This window comes from Branchiostoma belcheri, unplaced genomic scaffold (genome assembly GCF_001625305.1).
Source record: "Branchiostoma belcheri isolate BF01 breed outbred unplaced genomic scaffold, Haploidv18h27 scaffold24, whole genome shotgun sequence".
NCBI lineage: Eukaryota > Metazoa > Chordata > Leptocardii > Amphioxiformes > Branchiostomatidae > Branchiostoma > Branchiostoma belcheri.
Window position 1 is genome coordinate 2,532,870 of NW_017803843.1, and position 18,939 is coordinate 2,551,808.

Sequence of the window (18,939 nt, forward strand, 5' to 3'; positions counted from 1 at the left end):
GTTATATCAGATTCACATGAACCTTTACACAGTATAGTATTGTGTCAAGATAGATGTAGGGACACAATACGGTCAGGGTCAGACAGTTTTAGACTGACATCAGTGTTTTCCTCCACAGGGCTGTTGAGGAGGAGGAACATGTGACGACTACTCTGGAGCGAAATAAGGGCAACCTTGTGAAGGAGGAGAAGAACTGTGTCATACAGTGAAGCTGTAGATGGCTGCTGGGGACTCACTTACTAAAGAAAGATTCAGAACTCAAACAGCTCGTGTTTTTCTCTGTCTGGCATAGGTTGTCGCTTTGTTGCCCCAGAGTGATGCTGAAGACTTTTTGTAGATTGATCATGTTTTGATAACTAGTGTTATTAACTGATACAGTTTGATATCTGGCTATAAGTGGTGAAGAACCTGTGATCATTCAGGCAAAGGAAAATTTTGAAGTCTTTATGAAGGTAGAGTTCATGATACCACTTAAAATGTAAAAAGGCCAAGACATATCATTTCTAATCTTTGTGGCTTTATTCACTTGTAACATTCTTACATTGCTGTTTCCATCTACCCCCTCAGTGGTAAAAGTTCCCATGACCTGACAGTGACTCCACTTTTGTTCAACATGATGTTTATGTTGGAAACTCGTGTCAGACTCTAAACAAAGTACATGTAGGCACTAGTCACACAGGGAATTTGTTCTTGTATTTGTTCTTGTTTCTGTTTGTTTTTAATATTTGTTCTGTAAAAAATAGTTCTGTCTCCCCCTGTGTTTGCATGACCACTTGTTGAAAGTGTCTTTATTGAGAAGACTTGTATCACCAGGTGCAACAGTAACAGTCATGAGGAATTTGTTCATTGATGTATATATTTATAGGTTGCTGCTTCAATAATAATGTAACAAATGTGTTAAAATGTACACTTAAGCATGTACTAATGAGCAGACTGTGAGCAGGTATAATGTATAATGTAACTTGTTATTTGGACTTTGGTGTCACCAGAATTATGACAGTGTGCTCTTGTCATTTGTCACTAATTTGTACTGACTCCAGTGTTTCACTCGGCGATATTTTACCACCAGCAATATCCTTCTCTGTTAGTACATTGTAGTTCAATTTTACAGTGTTGGAATGAAAAGACGATATTACTGAGGTTAGATGTGCATGGCTATTATGTTCCCTTGAAAGAGATGATAAGTGTTGAGGTGGCACCAGATGTGAGATGAGCTGCTTAACCTGAATGCCTTGATGTTAGTATCAGAGGAAGCCTTGTTTGGAAGAATTACAATGAGCTGATATTCCTTGTGATGATAGAAAGCTCAGTGAAACTGTATTGTTGCTGTATGATGATAAGGGTTGAGTATGTTTTATAACTTGACAGGAAATGTACCAGAGACAGAAGGGCCTTATTTTCCAGTGAATGCCTTTAGAGAGAAGTTAATCATTCAGTGCCTTTGCAGTAGAAGATGAACTAGACAAAATCATAGCAGAACTATCAATACCTCTGAGCGTTATCTTCTCATGGTTGCCCATACGTGATTATGAGCACCTCAAACTGTTTTCAGTAAGAGGTGCTTGATTATGAAGAGACTTAGCGGTGAAAGTTATACGGGCTTGTGCAGAGGCATGTCTGCATTTGTCTGACAGCTATTTGACAGCTAGGAAGAGAATATCTGTTCTAGAGAAGGCTTCATGTTTCCCTTGGCAGTCTGGGTCTGTGCAGGTGAGCCCAGTAAGTGGGTGGGCCTGGCCTAGAAGGTGTAGCCTTACCTGTTCTCACGCCCCAGGATCATAATCAGTCCCTGCTGCTGCTTCTCAGTACACCCTGGCTGTAAGAGGGCAGCTCATGTTTGTACAGAAACTTAGCTGATGTCACAGGGCCTAAGGAGGGTAGTTATTGCTCAAGAAAGCTGCTGTTTATGTCAGGAAACAGATAGTGCTGATAACTCAGTTTCATTCAAACTTGTAGAATAACATCAGGTTTATGTCAATGAAGGTTAGACACCTAGATGACTAGATACACAAGAGCAGTTACTCAAGCATCTGGATAGATTTTGAAAGCACTGGCGAATAGTGGTGGATGCTAATTGAAACATTTGACAGTTTCCAAAATCTATCCAGTTGCCTGTTTTCTTGTGAACATCAGGTTTACTTCTCAATGTTAGACTGCAAATTAACCACTAGTACTGTTAGCAGAAACAACTTGGAAATGTAGGAGCATATAGGAGCATTTCTACATTTGTAAGAATATGCTTCTTTCCTTACATTAGATATATAGATATATATATTTGTGAGTGACATGCTGCTCAACCTGAAGCGCTATTTGCCAAAGTGGTTTCATTCTATTTTTGGAGGCAGTACGCTATATGGCTGCACATGCAGGTTCTCTGTTTGGTCTAGTCATGCAACATTTGAAATGGGAGCTGTATGATTGGGGTACGTGCAACCTGTAGAAAAGTGTAGTTTATACATCAACTTTAAATAACCTAGCGCCTCGCAGTTGGCAGCACCTCTTTAACCAGGTTGTTCAGTGATGATAGAGCCACTGCTGTGTTTAACATAGATCACTCAGCAAAGAAACACAGTTTGCTTGCGTTTTGGAGAAGAGCCTGTGTGGAGAGCCCCTTCTGTCCTTCTCCAGCGCCTGTTGGGAGTGTGCTTGTTGGGCTGAAGGGTCATTGTTAGCCATGTAGCAGAACTGGCACAACCCACAGCAGGCTGCAGGATTCTCCAGCAAACCACACTAACTGGACATTACTCTAGTCATTACACTAGACATGTAGAATACTAGCAGTTGTTGGTGTGTATTGAACTGAACATTTGAATTGTCATCATTTGCCCCATTTGAATTATGGGAAGGAAGTAGTTAAGTTGACTAGACTTTCTGTTGTGATATGAAATGATGTTAAATACTGTATAGTTTTATGGATTGTTGCAATGTGCTGGTCCAAGTGTTCAAGGCATGCCTTTCCTGATGCCAGGCATGGAGATGCATGGTAGTATATTGAGATCAAGGGATACTGGTACATAAGCCAATTTATCTTGAGCACTGCTATTTGTTTCTGAAACAATAGTCTGGAAAATTTATATATATAATTATAGACATAGAATAGCACAATTTTGCCTTCAACATTATCATTTTAAAGTACATGTATGAATACCACCTTCATGAACATGAAGTATTATCCACTTTCTTTCTGCCTGTGAAAGAATACACAGCACTTTTGAGAACTCTTTCCCTTCAGTTGTCATAACTAGGTGCATGTTGCCATATATCATTGTCTACATGGTTAATTAGTGGACATAGGTAATTACATATTGTGTAAGAATTACTGGAGTGCTATTTATTTGTAAGTATAGTTTCTAACAGGCTGATGTTTTATTGCTTTGTTCATTAGCATTAATCTGAACATTGTTGTAATTGTCAGACAAGTACTTGATCTTAATGGAAGCATTAATGTGCAGGAAAACTGAGAAATATTAAAAGGGCCCATATTCCCAGGTAATGAATGGTGGTTTCCACTTTGTCCAAAGTTACTTAGATCTGTGTGTCCGTCTTACCAAAATATAGACCGGCTCCAATTTGTAGAGAGTTGCCGCACAATGGACACCATGAAGAAGAGGTTACAGATGTTAGTCCAGTTTATGAGGGGGTGGCCTCGCCAAGACCTTCGTGCTGCCCAATGTTCTACTTACGTCCACACGCAGTGCACAGGCGTGGGTAAACTTCGGTGTGAGTGCTTATGTGAATGTAAGTTTCTTCATGCCTTACACCATCTTTGTATACATGATGGTCAATCATCAGAAAGCTCAATACAAGAGGGTATTCCATAGGTCCTCATACAAAGACTAAACTCTATCCACAGTTAGAGCTGACATCCGAGGTTTCGGGATATAAATATACCCCGTCTTGATCGGCCGTGTGGTTGACGCATTATTCCGCCGTCCGTCCAGTCGTCTCGCACAACGCTGTCGCTGATGCCATTATGTTCAGGCTTTTCATATCTGCTGAATAAAAATAGAAAATGAAGTTTAACACTTTTTTCTTATTGCGAAATACCTTGTTTTCTGATAACTTGGCAAGTTAGAGCTGATTGTTGGAGCCAGTTCCCGAACACCTGCACGGTGTACAGTATTCTACTTGACATGAAACCACGGTAATTAGGATGTTGAAACGACAGCAATGCATGGCACACGTGTATGACATAAAAGTCACAATTATAAGATTACAATCAATCAGAGAATCCCCAAAGGAATGAAAGATGGCTTGGACGTACGTCTCAGCTAGGGCAATTGCACTATGTGTACTGCAGTGTTGCATGTACTATGTTCTGATCTTGGAGCTTCCGAGCATGGACCAAAATGAATCACTTGAGTACACGAGTTAAGTCGTATCAAACTTTGTCTCTGTTTTTGCTCTCATCGTAAATCAGCGAAAAATTCTACTTTATCCCATGATGATTTTCTACATTTTTATAGGTTGGTAACTAGCAAGTTTTAGTAAGGATACTAAACGTTACATCGACGAATTTAAAAAAAGATGACGAAATACTCTTTGGATGTTAAAGTAACTCACAACATTTGCCACTTTGTGACAGTTATTGAATGAAACTTCAAGTCATGAGGTTCATTTGAAACTTTGTCGAAGAGAAAGAAACAGGAAAGAACTCTGTTCATTGTCTACATGGAACTGTCGAAATCACAGATGTTTTCATGGTTTTAATACTTAACTTTTAAGACATATCAGAGGGAGTGATGTGGAGTTAAACAATCTCAAGAAGGACGCATTTTAACACAGTACTGGTATTTCTTTTTGTACTTTGTTTATTTGTAATAATCACCTTCATCACCTTACATATTTGGCCAGCGGACTCTGACCATTTTGTGTTGTCACTGTCAAATTCCGCAGCCTTGTTCGCCGGCCGCGCGTGGACGGACTCTCTACGACAGGTGGACCGATTGTCACCTTTCCTAGTGGACAAAGGTCGCGCGTCTCTTATCTGTTAATTGACGTCGCCTGGCACTTTTCATCGTGGCCAAACGTACACAGAGCTGTAGCCTGTTGTCGCTATTTAGCCTCATTACAGGCGACCTCGGTAGCTGAAAGCCGTTTTGTTTCGAGCACGCGTCCTTCTATGGAATAATAACTGGACAGTGGGAAAGCGGGTAATGCTAGGGACAGGGCTGTGGTTGATATCGTGCTGTGACGAGAGAAGACCAGGATTGTTTATCACCACGTAACATATACTTATAGCACCCCACTTCATCCTAGAGTGCGCTGCGACAGGTCTGCAATTGTCCATGTATTTTCTCCTGAGCTCCCGTAATTACAAGAAATTGTCAATAAAAAACGGACGGACAATGCAAAGGTCATAGACACGACCGTCGTTTCGCACGAGTCATTTCCGTGTAAAAGGAAACGTCCACAGGACCGCAAAGAAAGTGGTGAATGTCAATGAGCTGATTTTGGTCGGTTGAAATTATCTTTAATTCACCTGAAGTTGAGTATGTCTGAAAAGCTGCATGTCGTTTATCAAACGTGTGGTCAAATCTTACCAACCAGGCACTCTATAGTGATGCCCTGTGTTTTGTAGGATTGACCCAGACAATGGAGTAGGATAGCCATGTATACAGCCTGAAATGAAGTATAAATCTCGGTGGATTACGTTTGGGAGTGTAAGAAATTCAGATGTTTCTGAGGTCGAAACCGGTCTTGCAGCCATGTTTGTCTCATGTACAAACCTGCAGATACAATATCCTGCAGATTTAACAAAATACATGTGTAACTATGATAGATTCTTTCAGCTCTCCATGTCGCCTTTTTAATGATAATCCCGTTTTACAAACTAGAATCAATGTTTTCAACAATGTTTAAACAATGTTTCAAGTTGTTTAAACAATGTTTAGAGTTATATGTTCAAGGGTTAGGTGTAACAAGTCGTTCAGTGTAATGTAGCCAGCAGCCGCCGCGCCGCGTGCCTGCGAAGCTGGTGTGTTACGCCGAAGGGCGGTTATACCGGGTATACAGATACAGATACAGAACATCGTCCAAGAGATATGAACTTTAAATCAAATCAAATTGAATCGTTTCACCAGTTAACAACATGAAGACGCCCCGGAAGGCTTTGACTTGGGACCTACAAGACCAATGAATATGTACTGTGTAACCTGGACGTTTAGTTCAGCATATTTCATGATGAAACTGATGAATATCAACATGAATAAACATCAACTCTGTGATGCACCAATATAATAGACAGTGTCCTATCGTCCGGAAAGCAGGCTAAACTGGACAGGCGTCTATTATAGCCTCCCGCCGCACCTGTACATGTCCTACTGAACAGGTTGATTGGTCGATTGAGCGTACAAACCTCACAATCAGCCTGCTACATATCCAGCTTTATCAGCGGATCTTAAACTACTAAAAGGAGAAGGTTTGTTGTAGACGGTCTTTTGTTGTTTGATTGGCGTGAACACACGGTACAAGCTGCGGGGTGACAGTGCGGAAAACACAAGTGTATCCAAATGGAAGGAAACGCATAAATCACCCACGATTGTCTTTAAATAGATACATTAGCGGGAATCTTTTGTTACTCTACTGTCGGGCAGCAGAATCGGAGATCAGCTACCGAATTAAGGTTAGAAACCCAAAAGACAAACTTGAAATAGTGGAACAAGCAACTTTGGAACTTTTAATCAATCTTTAACAGTGTTTTTGTAGGTTACTGCGGAGAGTTCGTTAACAGGAGAAAATCCTGTTTGTCTACAGACGCTAGTACAGCATTGAGAGCAAGTCAAGCAGGGCGAAAGATAATCTGACCAAACTTTTGCCCAGCACAAAGAAAATCCCAACGGGGCCAACTGTGGCACGTGCGAACTGCATTTGGAGTTCGTCCTCTTCGCTAATTCGTTCAAATGATGCCCTGTCTAATGAATGATGCACAGGTGAGATGCGATCCGGACAGAATTTGGAACATTTCGTTCCGTCCCAGGCGCTGCAGGCGTCCCACAACAGGCGATGTCGTCGTGCCACTTAACAGTTCGTAATGGTGCATTGTGACGGGAATTATTAGCGGGAATTACGCGACAAGAGATCGTGCATGATGTGAGCGTTCTCTCTGGAAAGTGAAACGTGTGCCATGAAACCAATTTGTTGATGATCTTATCACGCGGCTGTCTGTGTTTCTCAGAACAATCAGTATCGCATGTTCTTTTCGATTGTGAACCCCGGCAGCCACTCTACAAACGTTAATGGTGACAAGGTTCCAGCTTTACACACTAGTAGTGTCACCATCACCATACCGTGAAAAGTTTCGGATGATAGGGGAAATGGTTTACAACATGAGGTTATGTATGTACCGCAGAGAATATGCTAGCTACAAAGTTTGTCCTGGAGTGCATTACACGGGACAGACATGACAAGTTCAGTTGCTACTAAACTGTAACCCCGGGTCTATCTGTATATAATTGATTCAACATACAAGACCTTTAGAGGAAACCAAAACGGTTCCTATTTTATCAAGATTACACCTATGTGTTTTTACCTTCTCCATTGTCCTCTGGAACCGAATCTGTACAGCAGAGGTATAAGATAAAATTTGAAAGTTCTCTAGTTTGGACAAAGGTGACTTCATAAAGCATCTCTTCTATCGATAATCTCTTCGCACACTAGTAACATCGATTCACTACCAATGGGCAACAAGCAGATATCATTTTTGTTTATCTAAAGTAAGAATTTTTTATCAGTTTATTTCTGAATTTATTTCAAACACGAATCAAGACGAATAAATATTATCAAACACAGTTGTTCGAACTTACTGTTCTGAGAAGTTCTACCTCGGACAGGTGCAATTCAGTTTGTCCCTACGGAATAGCAAAGTGGGGATCAGCGAGAACGGGCAGCGGACAGACTAATGCTGAAGTTTTGTCCTTTTCTATGCAAGATTAGCTACACGTGTCACTATTATTAAGTAGGTCTGTTATAGAGAAAAAAGAACCACTTTTTAATTATGAAAAGAAAAAGAAAAACGGTCATTCTAGCTCAGTTGACCATTTGACAAACGTGCCCCAAGAACCACAACAGCGGTTAGAAATACTTGATTATCATCGTCTTATGGAATATCGTTCTGTCGTGTGGGTATATCCTGTCATGACTACTAGTACTTGCACCCTGGCCTGTTGTTAGACTGAGACTGTGAAGAAGAATACTCTGACCGCGCAATATTATATGTCAGGTGGCTTGACACTTGCTCAATTGGAACAACGCATTTGTGAGGAAATGTCCCTCTGCATAATAACGACATCATCAGAACACGAGTGCTTCACGGGTGTTGTGGTTGAGGTTATTCTTTTTTCCAACCAGCAGCATATCTAAACCCCTAAATAGAAACAGTATTCATTTTCTTGTATGTAGTTTCCGGCATGCCAAACGTCGCAGTCGCTGGATTATCACTGGCAAATTGAAGGTCTGGATTTTGACCACACACAAAGATGGAGCAATTGTTCGATAATCCTAATAGTTACGTTCAAAGGTGCTTTTTATTCTTTTATTTTCCCGTCGTCTGCATCAGCATAAATATTTGATGAAAATGTATGGACGATGTCAAATTACAGGTTTCGTGGACCGATTCTTTACAATTGAACATAAATTTGACCCATTTGACTCCGATTTTGTCGCCATGCGCCATCGGCTGAACTATGCAGACAATTGCAGATTATGCATCTCGTCTATTAATATTAATTATGGCCATGTTCGCGATATTTCCTCATTCGGACAGCTTCAGCACCTGTTTGGGAGATCCAAGTGAAAACTGTAATTTTCACCGCACTCAATTATCCGATTTCCTCGTCTCTAATTTGTGAGGATTTCCTCTTCAAATACGGAACCATTTTGCCGGGATAATTGACCAATTGCACGGCGTAACTGTGTGCATCCTGTCGTGACGCATTGTACAGGGCGAGGACCGCTGTGGAAAACTTTCAATTATACAATCGTTCATCATTTAATCTTTGTCCGATTTCTAATGTCTGACTCGGAAATTGGATGGCGTGAACGAGAGTACACGGCCAAAGTGGTATTTTTGACGTGGAACGTTATATTATTTTTATAATTGTCCTCTTCCCGTCCCGTCCCGAAAAGTCAATGACCTTCAAATGTCGACAGTTAGAACCAGTGTCGCGCTCTGACACTGTCAAAGATTTGTCCAACAGGCAAAGAACACCGTATCTATATGTTCGATTGCTATCCTTTAGTGTACTTTTAACTTCAACTGAGCTTTATATATAGTGAGTTAGAGCATACAATATATTGTACCATAACTAGGCTAAAACATAGATAACATTTCAACACTATCGCAATCGCCTGACTAATATGAAAACTCTGGTCTGATGGGCAAAACAAAGATAACTGCCGGTCTCAATGTTTGAATTGTACCGACAGTTGTACTAGTAGTTAGACAAGCATGCAGGTTACCCTGTTTACATGTTAGCCGTTTCTTACAATAAACGAGTTTTACGAGAAGAAACGAGAATTTCGTTAATTTACGAGGCTAGGCTTTCTGATGGTTATCAATTTTGTTCCTCTGTCATATAGATTTGATGCTGTTCTGGTTTTTCTAGGGCTAAAACTGTCTCAAAAAAATTCACAGTTTGAAGTTTGAAGTTTTTAATGCACGAAACAAAAATGCTTTGATTTTCAACACACCTGATCTCAGCTAGGTCTTACTGATACAAGCTAGTATTCTGATATTAGATTTGTTGACCTGCACAGTGGGGCGGACTAGGCACACTATTCCTACACGTTCTAAACAGACAGGAAGAATTGAAAGGCTCTATCTGCTCGCTGTGAAACAAATCTGTGCCGTCCATTGTTCACCCCCTGACTGACCACGGACCACGCTGTCACCCGGATGTACTACGTGACGTTGGGTGCGTACCGCCGACGCTTGACACAACAAAAGTTGGCAGGAGAGCCTGACAGCCTCACCTGGTGCCTACCTGGATGATAAATGGTCCAATCTAAACATAATATCTCATGTCAGAGCTGGATATCTAACACAGCACATCTCTGTGTATGTACAGTTGACATATCATGTAGCCACAAAGAGAGCTCAAACTGGTTTATTTGGACCTCTCTCGCCCTGACTTAGAACAAAAGACTGTCTATCTTTCTTGTCAGAAGTATTAATCATTGGTTCTGCACAAATCTAACATTAGCTACTCTTCACAAACACAAAATTGTGCCAAGGAATACCTGCTATCTGAGTACTACAGGACATGGGTACGTTTGAACAATGGTGTAACTAACGTGCATCTTGTTTTGAGAGAGAACAGCCCAGCGGCATCTCATCAACATGTTTTACAGATCAAGCCATTAGGACTAACCTAACAACGATCAAAGTATTCATAGATCAGCTCTAGACTTCAACCCGATTTTCTAACAACTTAAAGAAACCGTTTACAGCTTATTTCTTACGAGAACGCTAACCCCGGTACAGTTTTACAGATTTTAATGTAACACGTTATGGCATTGTTCTAATAATGCACCTGTGCTTGATTCACGATGTGCCCACTCACTAGTGTTTACCCAATAACATCACCCTGGAAAATCAGAGTGCATCAAGGACTAAATACTGCATACGTAATGGCGATCCATTAATCCCAGGGTCATCATAAAAATACGTAGTAATATCAGCTTTAGTATGGTTATCGGGCTAAAATGTAAAAGATAAAGAGATATTGTCAGTAGTTTTATTCCTGAAAACTTGGTCCAACCACCTGTTAAGTAGAAGTGGCTAGTATACCTGCTTGGTTTGTCTGTGTTCGTAAGTTTTGTCGCCGTTATCTTTTTTAAATTTCATTTTACGCGCGTCTGAGAAGAACGTGAGAAACAGTGTAGCATTGTTCATCGCTTGGTGATAGATAGTCACACACTCCTATTAGAACTCAATTAAGTCTCATCACCATCGATAGGACAACCTTATAACTTTTTCGACAAGTATCGAAGAAGGGTGGCGGCTCCGTCGCCATAGTAACCGATGCAGGTCAGGCCACAGGTCCCGTCGTAGCCGACCATTCGCCCGGCCCAGCGGCGGATGAATATTAATTGCTCTCCGTGTGCGAGTGGAGGTAATTTTACACCAATAGTGTGCGTTCGCACCTCTGTGCTTTCATTCCGCCAGCGGGAACAGACGACACTGACGCACCTCCAGCGAACACCTCCCACACCTTACCGCCATACCACCACAGGTAGGTGTCTTAGTAGTTTTTATATGTGATTGTGAAACACTGTGTACGTTGTCAGCAAATTAGTACTGTTTAAGGGCTTTGCCGGATCATTGGAGAAATCTCGTGACAAGTGTGATGAATACGGTATCCGGGATTTGTATAAATCCGACATAGTTTCCAGACTAGTGTGCATCACTCAAATCGTCCGTCCCTAACGTATTTTGAACGTCCTTTGATCCCTAAGCTATTTACGAACGATCACTGGAGAGGTACACATTACATGTGCACTTACGGAAGTACTCGCGCACACCTGCCGATGGTCTTCACGACATTGTTTCCTCCGTTATGTTAACGATGTGGAAGTATGATGTCTAAACTGATTTACACTGATGGACCTTTACAATTTTGCACGGACACGGACCACTACATCTAGACTAGATCTGTTTTTATCAATGTTGTTATTGCAGTCAGCAGGCCTAACTTCGAAAAAATCGTGACCAAAGGCGTAGTTGGTGTCTTTGCGAGGGCCTGACAAAAAAAGACATGACCAAAAGTTCGTCTTTGAATTGCAATGTATAAATCTCTAGTCTGAAAAAGATTAGACAATGTTAGAAGAGTATCCCTCCCTTATACTTGATATACATATACATATACTCATCACGTCTTGTAGATATATTGTATCTTGTAGACATTTTGGTGCCCTCAGAAAGTCTCCAATTAGTTTTTATTCCTGATACATGCTGGATGTATTATAATCATCCGAATACAGTCAGATGGGAAGACCCTTTCTTTGCGTTAGATCAGCTCGTTAATTTTGTCATGGTTTGAAGTCTGTGAGTCTGAGATCCGAACCCCATGACAGAATTACGGGCTTATGTTCTTCCCGTAAACAGGTGTGTTGTGACAGTCCAGTCATACCTGAGGCGTGGGAAACGCTGTCCTGTACCTGCGCTGTTTACCTGCGCTTCTTAAGAGTTTAAGTCGTCGGAACAGAGAGGAGTTTGGGCTCTGATAAACCGGGAAAGCAATCATCCTTTGGACCGAGAGCTGGGCAACCGGCTGTCAGTTCAAAAGAACACACGCTATGCTATTTTTTTTAGCTTTGATCGTGTCAAAACGATTTTGAAAAAAAAAACCTTAAGAACTACAAAGGTCTTTAAAACGTAGTGTTCAACGACCAAGTACAATGGAAATACATTTGAGAGATACTATCTATATTGCTGACTCCCTGCTACTTGTGTCCTATACTTCACGCGTACCACTCGTCCGTCGGTAAATATGGACTACTGAAGATTATCCACATGAGATCTAAAACAGTCTAGTGTTGATATCAGATGACTGAACAGGTCTATGCTGACCAAACAGGACAGAAAATGAAACTGGGAAATAAAAAGAAGTTATACATTTTCATCTGCTGAACACTGACAGCGGCAGGTTTTATCTGAGGTGTCATTTGATAAGTAATTAAAGTAATCTGACATGACATTTAAAATGACATTTTCGTCAGCAAAAAATACTTAATGTTGTGAGAACGAATAACGTAGTTTGAAGTAGCGTAGGAATATTTTGTTTCGTCTCAAAATATCGATAGAGGACATATCTTAACTTCACAACCCCGGTGACTACTGGTTGTATCTTAATTTCCAGAGAGAAGAGTTGGGAAAAGTTCTCTAGTACATGTTTGGGAAGTGTGGATTCCAAACGTCAGTTTTATTGCCCGGCTCCTGGTGAACAGGTGTATTACATCCGTCCGCTCTGTCCCTGTCTGTGTCGCTGTTCTGAGTCCCGTCCTTTCTCTGGTACAGAACAGGGAAGAACCGTCGCACGACGAAACGAGGTCAGCTGTCAATAACTTTCACAAGAAACAGGCGTCGCCTAATTCAATCCTGTTCGACCGAAGCACATCTTTTTACCCCACATTCAGACAAGCACACACCAAACCTGCCTTTTATTACCAACCCTTTGCTCCATGTGCTAATGAACTCAAGATACAAACGGTCTTACACCTACCATTGTCGTATCTTACGCACGGACCGTCTTTTTGCGCTTAAGACATTCAATGGTACGTCTACTTAAGGTTATGTACTTAAAGTATTTTGCCTTCTCGCCTTGAGATCCCACTCAGGTGTTTCGACCTTTTTTTCTTACTGGAGAGACATCTGTAAATATTGGCCCGGTGAATTACGCACACAGGTTTTCTGTCTGTTTCTCTCGAGACTCGCTTTGTTTCGCAAGGATGGTATTGACATTTAAGGATTCTAATATTTGAATCGAGCATTCCTATATTAGATTGTGAATGCACGCAATCAATAAAGAACAAACGGCTCGTTTACCAAGGCTTACAGAGAAACATTTCTCGCTATTGTGCAGTGTATACGGTGTTGTGGCGTGCGCTAGCTACCAGTGTGTGTGTACATGTAGGGCTGTGGCAGCTTGTCACGAAAAGCATACTTACCTCTGTCAAACGTACAAATAATGCTGCTTGAAAGATTGAGGTTAAGCCTAGGTATGCATTCTGTTTAGTTGGTTGAATAAAACATGTTGGAAAAGTTACTAACGTAGTTTTTCACTGTCGATGTCAAATTGCCATCTTTCTGGACCATACAACACAATGTTTATGGGTTTTCGGCAACGCCCCAGTCGTTTTGTCGCTACAGGTGTAGACAGAGTTTGACACTGCTACGTGCCCACATAAAAGAGGCCAGAAATGACCCAGTTTTCCGACTTGTCATTAAGGTTCATACATGAAGTGTCCTTTGCCGACTTTACTGAGATTAGAAACTAGCCAAGAACGATAAAAAAACTTCTCTCGTCCAAAATGCCGGACAGTAGCAACTTGCCAAATATAACCGCCTTGTCCACCCTTCTGTTCTTCTGACGGAATAATCCTTCATCAAACAGATAGAAAATGTACTATCAGCTGGTTTACTTCATATGTAGCCACTGAACAACTAGATCAGATAAAAGGCGGGCAAATACGATGAGAAGGTGTTCTGGCTACCGGGCAGCTGGTGGGTACGAGACCTGGGCACAGGTCCCGGTCTCCGAGTGACCACTTCATTTTACTTGATTTTAATACCTTGATTTAAACATCTTAATGGGTTCAGATAGCTATAACGCCTGCAGAAGAAGTGAGGTACCAAGCGCTTAACTTGCCCTCCCACTACCTCACACTGAGTCACAGCCTTTGCTCCACGAAGATCGCAGACGATAGCACACAGTGTGTGTCCTTTTTCTCTGTCGGACACACGATGACGACCCACGCCTCCACACTCACAGCGCCAGCTGTGTAATAAACTTTAGACGAAGTGACAAGCGTTCGACACGTTTGTCATGACCCTCCTGAATAGAAGCTGCCATCTGAAGTACATAGGAACAGAGACGCCATAACTATATTCACCAAAGCTGTGTAATCTTCTCCTACAACACTATCGGTGGGGAAAACAAGTCGCGACAAAAGGAAGGTTTTACTGCAGCGCTTGTGTCCATTCCTCATAATAACAGTATCCGTGAACTTGTGTTCATGTTTTGTCACCAAAACTATTTCCTCTGTTTTGACAACATCACCTGTGGTTTTCTCTGTTATATTTTCCAACTATAGATGTAGTCACGCCGCCAAAGCTAACACACGTGTGCCGAAATCTCACGGCCTAAAGGCAAACATCACCACAAAGATAGTGAAAAAAGCAAATTCATGTCCACGTCTGCCCCTCCCCTGGGACGTGCTTCCCCATCAGTTTGATGAAGGTGGCGGCACCTGCGTTATTAAGTTGTCTTGTTCCGTGTGGAGCGACCAACAAAGCCATCCATGGGCGCAGAATGGTCGGTACTATCTGCATGTTTCCCTTGCTCAAATTTGGCACACCTGTTCCGACATTGACATTGCGAGCCGACAATTACCGACCTGTCTCCCGCCCGGCTGACAATAATTGTGCCCGACAAGTGGCGAAGGCAGCCGACAAGCAAGTGAACAACCGAGCTCAATAGACCAGCGTTCCTGAATTTATTTGGCTTGCACTTCCATCTGACACCGTAATCCTAGGGTCTACACGGGGGAAATGAGGTAAATACAGGGTGGCAGCGCGCGGTCATGACCGTTGGCAGTGTCGAACGGTTTGACAGTCTGATTTATGTACACGTTACCGTCAGCCATATGCTGGGCTTTTAACGCCAGGAAAATGTGCCTAAAGACTTACAACCTGCGTGTGTGTCACCAACAACATGTACAACATTAGGCGTGATAAATCATCCTCAGTCCTGTCGGTTCAACAGTTCCTCCGGCAAGGTCACTCACGGAGAGTTTATACAGACCCTGTACGGCCCACGACTGGCCTAACTGCACATTACTGGACAGTCAGCAAGACATGATAGCAAAAAAGTCTGAAAAGTGACAGACATCATCTCTAAATACTAGTAGACCACAAAAAGAGATACCGGTACCTGTCCTACGATGTGCTTACTAGTATATACCATGCGGCGTATTGTCAGCCAATCTCAGGTACGACGATATGCGGACAGTGTGGAAACGATCTTGGTTTGCAAGCCGGGGGACTGTGCTTACATTTTGGAACTTTTAGACTTGGCCTGGTTGACCGTTATTGACATCCTTTTGTCGGATTAAAAAGAAGTTAGAGCTCCCACACATATTTCAGCTGCTTTCAGGTGGACCTAGCTCCAATAGTGGAGGTGGTTGTAATGACTTTGTCATAGGATAACCAACCAGAGCAATCCTGAAAAATAAAGGACAAAGCTTGACTACCACACACCCCGGCCTAGACAGCCATAACACTTATGATTCAAAATCTTCCATCATAGTACTTCACGGCACTTCGGCCCGTCGACACCGTTGCTGTAACAGCGTTTGTACCATGTGTACAAGTGATCGACATTGTACTAGTATATAGTCCTTCCCATCGGCGTCGCCGTGAGAAATATTAGGCGCTCTACCAGCTGCGTTCAACATTTATCTTGTTTGTTGCAGGTGCGGGAAGGTGAAGGTATTTGTGTCTTCACTCTTTGTGTTGTGTCAAACCTGTATGGTTAGTCAAAGTGCTAATAATGTAGGATCCTCTTTATGTCACTAGTTAGAGTATATCTAAACATGTTTAAGAAAACGAAGTATCTACCTGTCCGTTTGTTGGTAATTGGCTTGCCATTCAGACCATTCTAAATTGGCTGCCATATCAAACTAGAACACATTCCTTTCACTGGCATGGAAAGGAAGTAACAATAAAAACCGCGAGTACTAGTTCATAAAAGAAAAGCCCTAATTCTAGACACGTGCCAGTGTGATATCGAAATCTCACACATCTATCTTTGTTGAATATTGCATCATTGAGTTATTTATAATGGCGCTAACAACTTCAGTAGACTTTTTGGCAAACGTTCGTGCAGTGCTAAAGCCGGAGAGCGTTAAAAGCACCTTGAAGGCCACAGCTGACACGGCCGCATTTTCTGGGCCTTAATCCCTTCATATAGGTGCTTTCAGCGTTCCTGGGTTCGTATTTACCGATCCTTCGGGAGAAGGGATCTTTTCCAGGGCGGGCCCCGGACACGAAGCGACTATCGGGGCGCGCCGACCAGACAGCTTTGGTCTTCATTTGCATGTCCCCTAGGCGCCGTCCCGTGGGTTATGGCGATTTGACGCGTTGCTGAAGTACAGTATGTTTCCCGCCAACCTGACTGATTGTCACAGTTTTGTAACCATAGCGAATTGGACAGGAAAGGCTCTCCGTGCTAGAAAGAAGCCCTTTTTGACCACCCTATTAAAGTTACTTGTCCCTTGACTACAATCCATCGCATCATTAATATGACTATGTTTCTACATCAACTTTTTTTCGGCATTAATTTCCCTGAAGTTAGCATATACATACCATGCACATGTAGCTTGAACTGCACATTGCCATTGGTGGCTGCAGCCCGTCCGTAGTTGGTGAAATTACCATGTGACATAGGAAGTAAACTGAGGAAAGCTCTTTCCTGGCCACAAGATGCAAACCCACCATACCTACTGCAGTTTCTGTCTCTTGGTACAAAGAACTACTCACCGGTTTGTTGTTCTCGGGTAGTCCCAGGGAGTCCGAAAGAACCCAAACTTTTCCACGCGAAAAAAGGGAACCAATATAGTATCGCGGACAGGTAGTGTAGTCAGAACTGGTAGCGTGGTTTTCTAAATCCATTGGTCTCTCCTGGTTGGTCCGACTGCAGACCAGATACATCACGAATCCGTTCTCACTTCGGACCACAAGTTGATGTCGATCGTGCACTAGACTTGTAGAGACGATCATTCTCTGTCTTTCTTTCTCCCAGGTACAGTATTCAGTAAGTCGGGCAGACATGATGATGATGAGTTGCACTCTTTGATGCACAGATTAACTCGACAGAAACGAACGTATAAACCGAAGTCAGCATGAGCAAATATTCTATGTAGACCACCATTCCGGCACCTTGGTTTCTTCTGTACAAGTCTCGCCCAAAATGTCTCCAAGACGGAAAGGCCTGTATTTAGAAGAGATAAACTCTAGCCGCCCGCATGTGAGCTTTGCCAACCTACGAGTTCTGCCTGGGAAGAGCTGGATGAATATGTTTGGGAGTTGCCTTAGCGGATTTGTCAGCATCTAATCTGCTGTATTTTGAGTTTGTTGCATTTCAAGCCTACATAAGAAGTGGATATTCATGGGCCCATGTTGGCTTGCGTGTGGAGGGGATATAATGGTAGGGAGCAGGTGGTTGGAGCGATGCTTGGTGACTTTAAAAGGTGTTATGTGCAAACCTGTCGTTCTTGTGCTGGCGGGGTATGCGCTATTTATGGCGAGTTGCTCTATATATAAAGGGTCCATATAAAGTTATGAATGTGGTATGTGCCTTACATAACGTGTCCCCCTCTCACCGCTCCTCCATTATATATGGTTTCAACCTCTCCCCTTCCTCAGAAGACGAGGCAGGGAGAGAAAGAGAGGGTTTCGCAGAATTGAGGGATCAGTCAAAGACTTCTTTCTTCCGATGTCGTTTCTATCGTCGGCCTGTCGGTTTTTGTAGGGAATACCACCAACCTGTTACCGTTACGCCCTTTGACTACAAAAACACGGGCCTTCGTCATAACTGACGTCCCCTCTTACTTTGTTGTGTTTGGCCTTTCAGAACAAATGCACGTACAGTGCATCTTTTCTCACAAGACAGCTTTGCTAACGTCCATGCACAGTTTGTTTGTTCTTCGCAAAATGCCGACAGGTCGGATGACAGGCTTCGGGGCGCTAATTAAAAAGTCCCACCTCTTGTATGTACAAGCGCTTACGACTTACCGGCCTAACTTTGCCGCTTTCTCACGTGTTGCTGTGGTAACGGAATCCGGTTACCACAACACACGGATTACCCGCGGACAAAAAACGTCGAAATAACGTTCAATGATTCGTGTGGTCCTTTTTTTCGCGGGGAGAATTCAAACCAATGGAGCCGCCCGGTTGCTCGGTAAACACGGAATAACGCCGTCCCCATTGCGTCTCCTTACACGTGTAATCCGGGCACTTAGCGGCGGAGAATACTCGCTCCTGTATTGGACAGGCTTGTTGCCGAGGAATGCCCTGCTTGTGATCTTAACGAACAGTGGTCTGGAAACTTACAGGCGTATTCAATTTCAACCGCATACCTTCGGTAAGTAGAAGTCGGCAAAGTTGAAAGCCCGCATGAGCTTAGGTGCATTCAGGGCACACAGGCCCTCTCCGTGACA

At 42.6% G+C, this 18,939-nt stretch overlaps 1 long non-coding RNA gene across 1 annotated transcript; it reads right to left on the reverse strand.

Moving 5' to 3' along the window:
* Nucleotides 1–438: 438 nt before the first annotated feature.
* On the reverse strand, nucleotides 439–17,748 carry LOC109470984. The gene is made up of 2 exons (XR_002140287.1): nucleotides 17,261–17,748; nucleotides 439–3,992 (listed from the first exon to the last, which is right to left on the reverse strand). It is a non-coding gene; the product is annotated as an uncharacterized LOC109470984 (long non-coding RNA).
* Nucleotides 17,749–18,939: the final 1,191 nt, after the last annotated feature.